This window comes from Balaenoptera acutorostrata, chromosome 5 (assembly GCF_949987535.1).
Source record: "Balaenoptera acutorostrata chromosome 5, mBalAcu1.1, whole genome shotgun sequence".
In the NCBI taxonomy this organism is placed as follows: Eukaryota; Metazoa; Chordata; class Mammalia; order Artiodactyla; family Balaenopteridae; genus Balaenoptera; species Balaenoptera acutorostrata.
In genome coordinates, this window is record NC_080068.1 from 126,601,033 (window position 1) to 126,610,473 (window position 9,441).

The 9,441-nt window shown below is 34.6% G+C and overlaps 1 non-coding gene across 1 annotated transcript; it reads left to right on the forward strand.

Moving 5' to 3' along the window:
* The first annotated feature begins 6,947 nt into the window (after positions 1-6,947).
* TRNAK-UUU (transfer RNA lysine (anticodon UUU)) lies at positions 6,948-7,020 on the forward strand. The gene has a single exon. It is a non-coding gene; the product is annotated as a tRNA-Lys (tRNA).
* Positions 7,021-9,441: the final 2,421 nt, after the last annotated feature.

Consider the following 9,441-nt stretch of genomic DNA (forward strand, 5'->3'; position numbering starts at 1 on the left):
ATGCAGAAAACTATAAGACACTGATGAAAGGAATTAAAGATGATATAGACAGATGGAGAGATATACCATGTTATTGGATTGGAAGAATCAACATTGTGGAAATGACTCTACTACCCAAAGCAATCTACAGATTCAGTGCAATCCCTATCAAAGTACCAATGGCATTTTTCACAGAACTAGAACAAAAAAATTCACAATTTGTATGGAAACACAAAAGACCCCGAATAGCCAAAGCAATCTTGAGAAAGAAAAATGGAGCTGGAGGAATCAGGCTCCCTGACTTCAGACTATACTACAAAGCTACACTAATCAAAACAGTATGGTACTGACAGAAAAACAGAAATATAGGTCAATGGAACAGGATAGAAAACCCAGAGATAAACCCATGCACATATGGTCACCTTATCTTTGATAAATGAGGCAAGAATATACATGGAGAAAAGCCAGCCTCTTCAATAAGTGGTGCTGGGAAAACTGGACAGCTACATGTAAAAGAATGAAATTAGAACACTTTCTAACACCATACACAAAAATAAACTCAGAGTGGATTAAAGACCTAAATGTAAGGCCAGACACCATCAAACTCTTAGAAGGAAACATAAGCAGAACACTCTGTGACATAAATCACAATAAGATCCTTTTTGACCCACCTCCTAGAGAAATGGAAGTAAAAACAAAAATAAACAAATGGGACCTAATGAAACTTAAAAGCTTTTGCACAGCAAAGGAAACCATAAACAAGATGAAAAGACAACCCTCAGAATGGGAGAAAATATTTGCAAATAAAGCAACTGACAAAGGATTAATCTCCAAAATTTACAAGCAGCTCATGCAGCTCAATATCAAAAAAATAAACACCCAATCCAAAAATAGGTGGAAAACCTAAATCGACATTTCTCCAAAGAAGATATACAGATTGCCAACAAACCCATGAAAGAATGCTCAACATCACTAACCATTAGAGAAATGCAAATCAACCACAGTGAGGTATCACCTCACACCAGTCAGAATGGCCATCATCAAAAAATGTATGAACAGTAAATGCTGGAGAGGGTGTGGAGAAAAGGGAACCCTTTTGCGCTGTTGGTGGGAATGTAAATTAATACAGCCACTATGGAGAACAGTATGGAGGTTCCTTAAAAAGCTAAAAAGAGAACTACCACATGGCCCAGAAATGCACTACTGGGCATATACCCTGAAATAACCATAATTCAAAATTAGATATGTACCACAATGTTCATTGCAGCAGTATTTACAGTAGCCAGGACATGGAAACAACCTAAGTGTCCATCAACAGATGAATGGATAAAGAAGATGTGGCACATATATACAATGGAATATTACTCAGTCATAAAAAGAAATGAAATTGAGTTATATGTAGTGAGGTGGATGGATCTAGAGTCTGTCATACAGAGTGAAGTAAGTTAGAAAGAGAAAAAGAAATACCATATGCTAACACATATATATGTAATCCAAAAAAATAGAATGGTTCTGATGAACCTAGGGGCAGGACAGGAATAAAGACACAGATGTAGAGAATGGACTTGAGGACATGGGCAGGGGTAAGGGTAAGCTGGGACGAAGTGAGAGATTAGCATTGACATATATACACTACCAAATGTAAAATAGATAGCTAGTGGTTAGCATTTGTGACCACCTAGAGGGGTGGGATAGGGAGGATGCGAAGGAGACGCAAGAGGGACGAGCTATGGGGATATATGTATACATATAGCTGATTCACTTTGTTATACAGCAGACACTAACACACCATTGTAAAGCAATTATACTGCAATAAAGTTGTTAAAAAAATAAAAATAAATAAAATGGTTAAAAAATATATTTATGACAATGAAATAAGGAAAAATTTGTTCAGATCCGATTACTAAAGTATGTAAGAAAAAGTTTGTAAATTGTACTTCATTGAAATGAATAATTTCTGTTCTGTTAAAGACACTCAGAAAGAAAATGAGATGTTATGCTATCAGAGGACAAAGAACTTACACCTGGAATATATTTTAAAAATCATAATACTTATGTATGAATATGTATAAAGAATATATAAAGAACTCTTACAGTTGAATATAAAGATAAGTAGCCCCAAATTTTTTAAAAGGCAAATTATTTGAGCATAAACTTCTCAAAAGGAGCCAACAAAGTGGCCAAAGTAAAAACAAGCTAAACATCATTCATCAAGGAATGACTAATTATAAATATAATGTAATGCCACTATACACATATGACTGACAATACCAAGTATCCATTAGAAGGTAGGGCAACTGGAATTCTAATGCATTGTTGGTGGGAATGAGAAGTAGTACAAGTACTTAGAAAAACAACTGGCCAGTTTCTAATAAAGTTGATGAGCACCCTCCAATGGACCCAATGATTGTAGTTGTAGATATTTACCCACAAGTTCAACCAAAAAGTTGTACATAAATGTTCATGGCAGCTTGATTAATAGCTTCAAATTGAAACAACCCAAATGTTCAACGACAGGCAAATGGGTAAACAAACTGTGGTATATTTATAGAAATGAATATTTCTCAGGCGTACATAGAAACAAAGTCATATACCTGATATACCATGCATAAATCTCAAATACATTATGCTTAGTGCAAGAAACCAGTCACAAAAGAATATATAGTGCATGATTCCATGTATATGAAATTCTACTACAATAGATCTACTTGTAAAGAGGCTTGATGGAACTTTTTGGGGTGATAGAAATGATCTACAACTTTATTTGGATGTTCCTTTCTTGGGTGAATACATTTATTAAACTACATGCTTTTAAAATTTGTAGATTTTTTTTGTATATAAATGATATCTCAATAAAGCTATAAAAGAAAGAATTAAATGAGAATAAAAATAAATTATTTCCTCAGATTTACATGCAACACCTTAATAGAGTTAATAATGTCTCTGGATATAGCCCCCAAATTGTTTTTCTTTTTTTGTTCCCTCATTTCTGATTCTTCACAGAGTGCAAAATGAAAGGAAATTAAAAAAAAAAAAATTCCTAGCAGGAAGCATGCTTATTTTGAATTTTAAACTGTGTAGATATTTATATAATTCTTTTAATAATATGAAAATTCTCATTTTCTTATTTGATGAAAGAAACCAATTTAATTATTCTCATTGTAATTGAAATTATTTGATTTCTTTAAACAGAAACTTCGTCCTTATTGAGTTCTTCTATAGCAAACTGGATATATATTCTTTTAATTTCTGTTTTTAGTTAATTATTTTGAAAAATGCTACACCAAAATATTTATAGTAATTATAGCTAATTCCTAATTACTCACTGAGGGGAGATATATATATATATACCCACACACACATACATACACACATAATATATACATAAGTTTTTAAAATAAAAAGTAAGCAAGTTAAGTAATCTAAGCAGTAGTAATTTTGTAGAAGCAACCTGTGACGAGCTTGTACTGGAATTTTATTTTCAATGCTAGAGTTCTACTGCCCTCTGCTGATCACTACATCCTGTATTGATGGGGAAATGGAATCCATAGGAACTGTGACTCCTTGCAAATACAGGAAGACTGAACAAGAGAAGCAGAATTTTCCCCATCAGTTGATTTCAATTCTATGATATATCTGTCCACTAAAGGAGAAACATGAGTTCATGTACAGTGAGAATTGCATGGATTGTAGCCTTTTAAAATGTGAAGTTAGAAATTAGATACCTTTCTCATTTTATTGAAGTCAAATTTGAGACTTCCAAAATTGAAGTGACTTTATCCAATTAAACTCAATGAGTCAGTGGTGAATCCAGGAATAAAATATAGAGCTTGCCTTTATTCAAACGAAGCTGAGCCAAAATTCACCTCTACTGAACACAGTATCACACATGGTTCAAATTATTTGTAAAAACGGGAGAGTAGGCAGTAACATGAAGAATACTTGAATGTAGCAACTTTTTTTCAGGTACCCTTAAATACTATATACGAAAAGTCCCTCCCTCCCTCCCTCCCTCCCTTCCTTCCTCTCTTCCTTCCTCTCTTCCTTCCTTCCTTCTTTTTCTTTTTTCCTTCTATCTCCCTTCTTCCCTTCCTTCCTTCTTTTTGTTTTTTCCTTCTTTCTCCCTTCTTTCCTTTTTCTCTCTCTCTCTCCCTCCCTCCCTGTCCCTCTGTCTTTCTTTTTCCTTCCTTTTTTCCTATGAGTATCAGAACACTACTGAAGGCGTTGTTTATGACTGATGGGGACAGCATGGGATAAAGGTAAAGAGCCTGGGCTTTGTCATTAGATGTGTGTTTTAATCCCATTTCTACCATTGATAAACCACATGATTCTTAGGCAATTTATTTCACCTTCCTAAACCTCAGTGGCTTCATCAGTAACTTGGAGATGGAAATAATGGCATGATGTCATGCAGAGATTGTGAGCATTAAATAGGATTGTGAGCATTCAAGTATACTCATTTAAGTAATAAATATTATAAATATAAAAAATAGAATTTGTGCAAGAATTTAAAGTGCTTCTGTATATAATGGGCTTAGAAAATGTCCAGACTAAAATATAGATAATAGTGCTATTACTCCTACTACTATGTTGCAATTTTATTCTGAAATATTATACTCCTATTTCTAAATATTCATTATGGCTAGCCCAACATTTGGTATATAGTATAATTCCTAAAAATTTCCCCTAAAGCCAAAGTAAGATCTGTGAAATTTGTAAGTGATATGATTTAAGGATATTGAGAACTCCTTCCCTTTCTCCAGATTAAAATAAGTGCTTTCATCAGCCATATCATAGTGGATAAAAGTCTCAGTGTGCCTTTGGATGATATACTGACAATTTATTTTAATGCCAATTTTTGTTTGGGAGAAGAACATGTATAGCTGTATTAGTCTCTATCGATGTGTCATAGACATGAGTCAGGCAGTTTAAGGAAAGAAAGGTAGGGAAGGGGGCTATGGAATTGGGTACTGTATTTCAGTGATCGGCATGCAGTTCAGGTCAAGACCTTGGGCTGTAAGTGCGTTCTTTGTTACTGGGGTGTCATTGCTTCTAAGCTCTTCAGCTGACAAAGCAAGGGAAATTATGTGTTAAACCAACTTGTTATATACAAACATCTGTAAAATTTCCATATGTAACCATCAACATATTAAACTAAACATAGGTTCATACAACTCTCAAAATCTAATCCATAATCACATGGACTATTTTAGCTCCCCCCCCCACCTTGCTTATCTGTAAACTCTCATTCCAACACTGAAAAATCTGGCTCTCACCATCTCCCATTTATTTGCTTAGTTGTTCTTTTCCAGGATACATTTATACCAGTACCAGAATTGTTAACCTGCACCCCTATGGAAAAAAAACTTTATCAACTAGAGTTTAGTGTTTATGTTCGTGTCCTTTTGTCTTAAGTATTATGACTCCATTCATTTACAAAGTTACTTAGGTCAGGATATTTTCCTCTCATTCCCTTCAGTGAGATTGTTTAATACATTTGTAATATAGTTATATTCTTTTGTCACCGTCTGGATTCCATCCTGAGCTCCTCAAAACTCCTAAATGATTTGGTTTTTTAAATTTGCACACATCAGGTTTTAATCTTTGTGCTATAAAGCTCTATGGGTTTTGATAAATACATAGTGTCATATATACACTATTATGATATTGTTCAGAATAATTTCACTACCTTAAAAATCCCTTGTGTTTCACCTATTGAACCCTCCCTCAGGAAACCTGCCAACCTCTGACCTTTAACTCTCTCTGGTTTTGCTTTTTCCAGAATGTCATATATTTGGACATATAGTATATAGCCTTTCCAGATACTTTTTTCACTTAGCAATATTCCTTTAAGGTACCTCTATATCTGTTTTGTGGCTTGAAAGTTCATTTCTTTTTTATCACTGAATAATATTCCATTATGTGGATGTACCACAGTCTATCCATTCATCTGTTGAAAGCCATCTTGGTTATTCACAGTTTTGGTGATTGTGAATAAAACTGTTATAAACATTCACCAGCAATGAATGAGAGTTCCTGTTGCTCCACATCCTAATCAGTATTTGGTTTTGTCAGTTTCTTAGGTATTAGCCATTCTAATATATGTACAGTGGTTTTAATTTGCGATTCTCTAAAGACCAGTGATATTGAGCATTTTTTCACATGCTTTGTTGTTATCTGTGTCTTTTTTAATGATTTATCTGTTCAGATCCATTGCCCATTTTTAATTAGGTTGCTTTGTTTACTTATTGAGATTTAAGTATTGTTTGTATATTATAGATACAAGGCCTGTATCAACTATGTGTTTTGCACATTTTTCCCAGTCTGTGGTTTGTCTTTTCATTCTCTTAATAAGTCTTTTCATTCTCTTAACTGACTTATTCTGTCTTTTACAGAGCAGACTTCTTTTTTTTTCTATTTTAATAAAATCCAAGTCAATTTTTTTTTTCCTTTGTGGATCATGCTTTTGGATTTGTACCTAAAAACTCATTACCAAACCCAAGGTCATCTGGATTTTCTCCTTTGTTTTCTTCTAAAAGTTTTAGAGGTTTGCATTTTACATTTAGAACTATGATTCATTTTGAGTTAATTTTTGTGAAAGGTCTGTTTCTGTTGTTTCTGTATCTAGGTTCTTTTTTTTTTTTTTTTTTTGGCATAGTGATGTCTTATTGTTCCAGCACTATTTGTTGAAAGACTGTCTTTCTCCATTGAATTGCCTTCACTCCTTTGTCAAAGATCAGGTGTCTACATTTGTGTGTGTGTCTTTTTCTCAGCTCTCTGTTCTGTTCCATTTGTATACGTATCAATTCTTTTTCCACTACCAGGAGCTGTTTTGATTACTGTAGCATTATATTAAGTCTTGAAATCAGGTAATGTGAGCCCTTCAAATTTGTTCTTTTTCTTCAATATTGTGTTGTCTCTTCTTGGTCTTTTGTGTTTCCGTATAAAGGATAGATTGCTGAGGGAATTCCCTGGTGGTCCAGTGGTTAGGACTCAGCACTTTTGCTGCTGGGGGCCTGGGTTTGATCCCTGGTCAGGAAACTAAGATACCATAAGCCTCACAGAGAGGCCAAAAAAAAAAAAAAAAAATAGATTGCTAAGATTTTGATTGGGATTTTATTGAATCTATAGATAAAGTTAACAAGAAGAACTGACATCTTGATAATGTCTTCCAATCACAAACATGGAGCTTTTCTCCATTTATTGTGATCTTTAACTTCTTTCATCAGAGAGTTTATAGTTTTCCACATATAAATTTTGTATGTTCATTGTTAGATTTATACATAAATACTTTGGTATTATTTTAAATGGCATTTTTTAGAGTTTCAATTTTTACTTGTTCATTGCTGGAAAGCAATTGAATTTTTTATATTAAAATAGTGTCCTGTACCACTTCTATAATCAATTCTTAGTTCCAGAATTTTTTCTAGATAGATTATCATGTCATCTGTAGCAGTGTTCATTTTCTTTATTCCTTTTTTTATTCTTAATAAACTGGATAACTTCAATTGACCCATCTTCACGTTTGCTAATTCTTTCTTCTGTCAGCTCAAGTCTGCTGTTAAGCACCCTCAATATTTTTTTAATTTAAGTTATAATGTAATTTTTAACTCCAGAATTGTTTATTTTGTTCTTTTTAAGAATTTTAACTCTTCATTGATATTCTTTATTTGGTGAGACATAATTGTCATACTTTAATTTTTTAGTTGAACATATTTTTAATAGCTGAAATAATGTCTTTTCTACTAAGTTCAACATCAGGGTCCCTTTATAAACATTTTCTTGTTGGCTGCTTTTTTTTCTGTATATACACTGTTGTTTCATCTTTCTTTGCAGATGTTTTATATAAGATATTATAACAACTCTGGTGTCAGATCCAGCCCCCCTCCAGGGTTTGTTGTTGTTGTTGCTATTTTTTATTATTATTATAATTATTATTATTATTATTGTTTTTCTCATTGCTGCTTAGTTGTTCAATGATGTTCCTGGACTAATTCTGTATATTCTTTATTCACTTTAGTGTACCACCATGACTCCTTAACTAGCTTTCTTGTTTGTCTAAGTTCTTATTTTTACGTTTAAGCCTGGTTTCCTAGGAGTCATCCCCAGATCAGTATAACTTAGTGGTCAGCAGTGCTTGGTCAGAAGACTTCTTTTTTTTAAATTAATTAATTAATTAATTTATTTATTTTTGGCTGTGTTGGGTCTTCGTTTCTGCGCGAGGGCTTTTCTCTATTTGCGGTGAGCGGGGACCACTCTTCACTGCGGTGCACGGGCCTCTCACTGTCGCGGCCTCTCGTTGCGAAGCACGGCTCCAGATGCGCAGGCTCAGTAGTTGTGGCTCACGGGCCCAGTCGCTCCGCGGCATGTGGGATCCTCCCAGACCAGGGCTTGAACCTGTGTCCCCTCCATTGGCAGGCAGACTCTCAACCACTGCACCACCAGGGAAGCCCAGAAGACTTCTTAAATGCCTGAGCTACTCTTTGCCAAGTAGGGCAAAAAAATGAACTCATCCCTTCAAACTTCTGGCAGCTTAAAAGTCAGCCTTAGCTTTCACTGTCTGTCTGAAGAGGGCCTAAAGTCAGCTAGACATGAGTAACAAGAATTTGCCTTTCCCTGGGTCTTGTCTGGGTGTACTCAGACCTTCACCCGCATGCAGACTTCTAGAGCCTCAGAATATGTCAGAGCTTTTCAAAGTTCCCTATGGTTGTCTCTTTTTTCGGGTTCTCCTTTCAAGTGTTTTGTCAGGCTCTTGTTTTTGTCAACTGAAATCACAGCCTGAGGCAGCTGCAGTGTTACCAGCAGACTATTACTGTTTTCAGTTTTTCAGTAATTCCGTGGGGATGGAGGTTTTTTTTTTAAATTAATTAATTATTTAGTTTAGTTTTGTTTTGTTGCAGAGATGAGACAGAGACAAATTTTTTAAAATGACAACACTGTGGGAATAGAGCACATTCAGGAAACTGCTTGTTTGTTCAAACTATTGACTGCTCTGGGGATGCATCTTTTAATGGAGCCCAGAAAACGCTAATCTTTGCTGTTGGCTATGAGGCTACCTGCTTTTCTCAACCACCATGCCACCTAGCTGAGGAGGAAGAGGAATAGGAATAGCCCCAGTTAAAACGCCACAGACTCCAGTGTTCTTATTGAGGTTCAGCAATTTTTCTTGAATAAACACTTCCAGTTTATTCTGTTCATTTGGTGAGTTTCAAGAGTTCTAGAATGATTGAGTTTAATTGTTTAGTCATGATTTTCATTGTGTTTGTGTGATAGTGAGTTCACTGAAGGACTTATTCTGCCCCTCCATAAGTCAATATTCCTGAAATTTATATAAACTAAATCGTATTATATAAAGTTCCTTGAGTCTTGTCTCTTTGACTTGTCATAACATCTGTGATATTCTTTCATGTTGTTATATGTAGCAATTGCTTGCTTTTTATTGCTGTGTAGTGTATATATCCA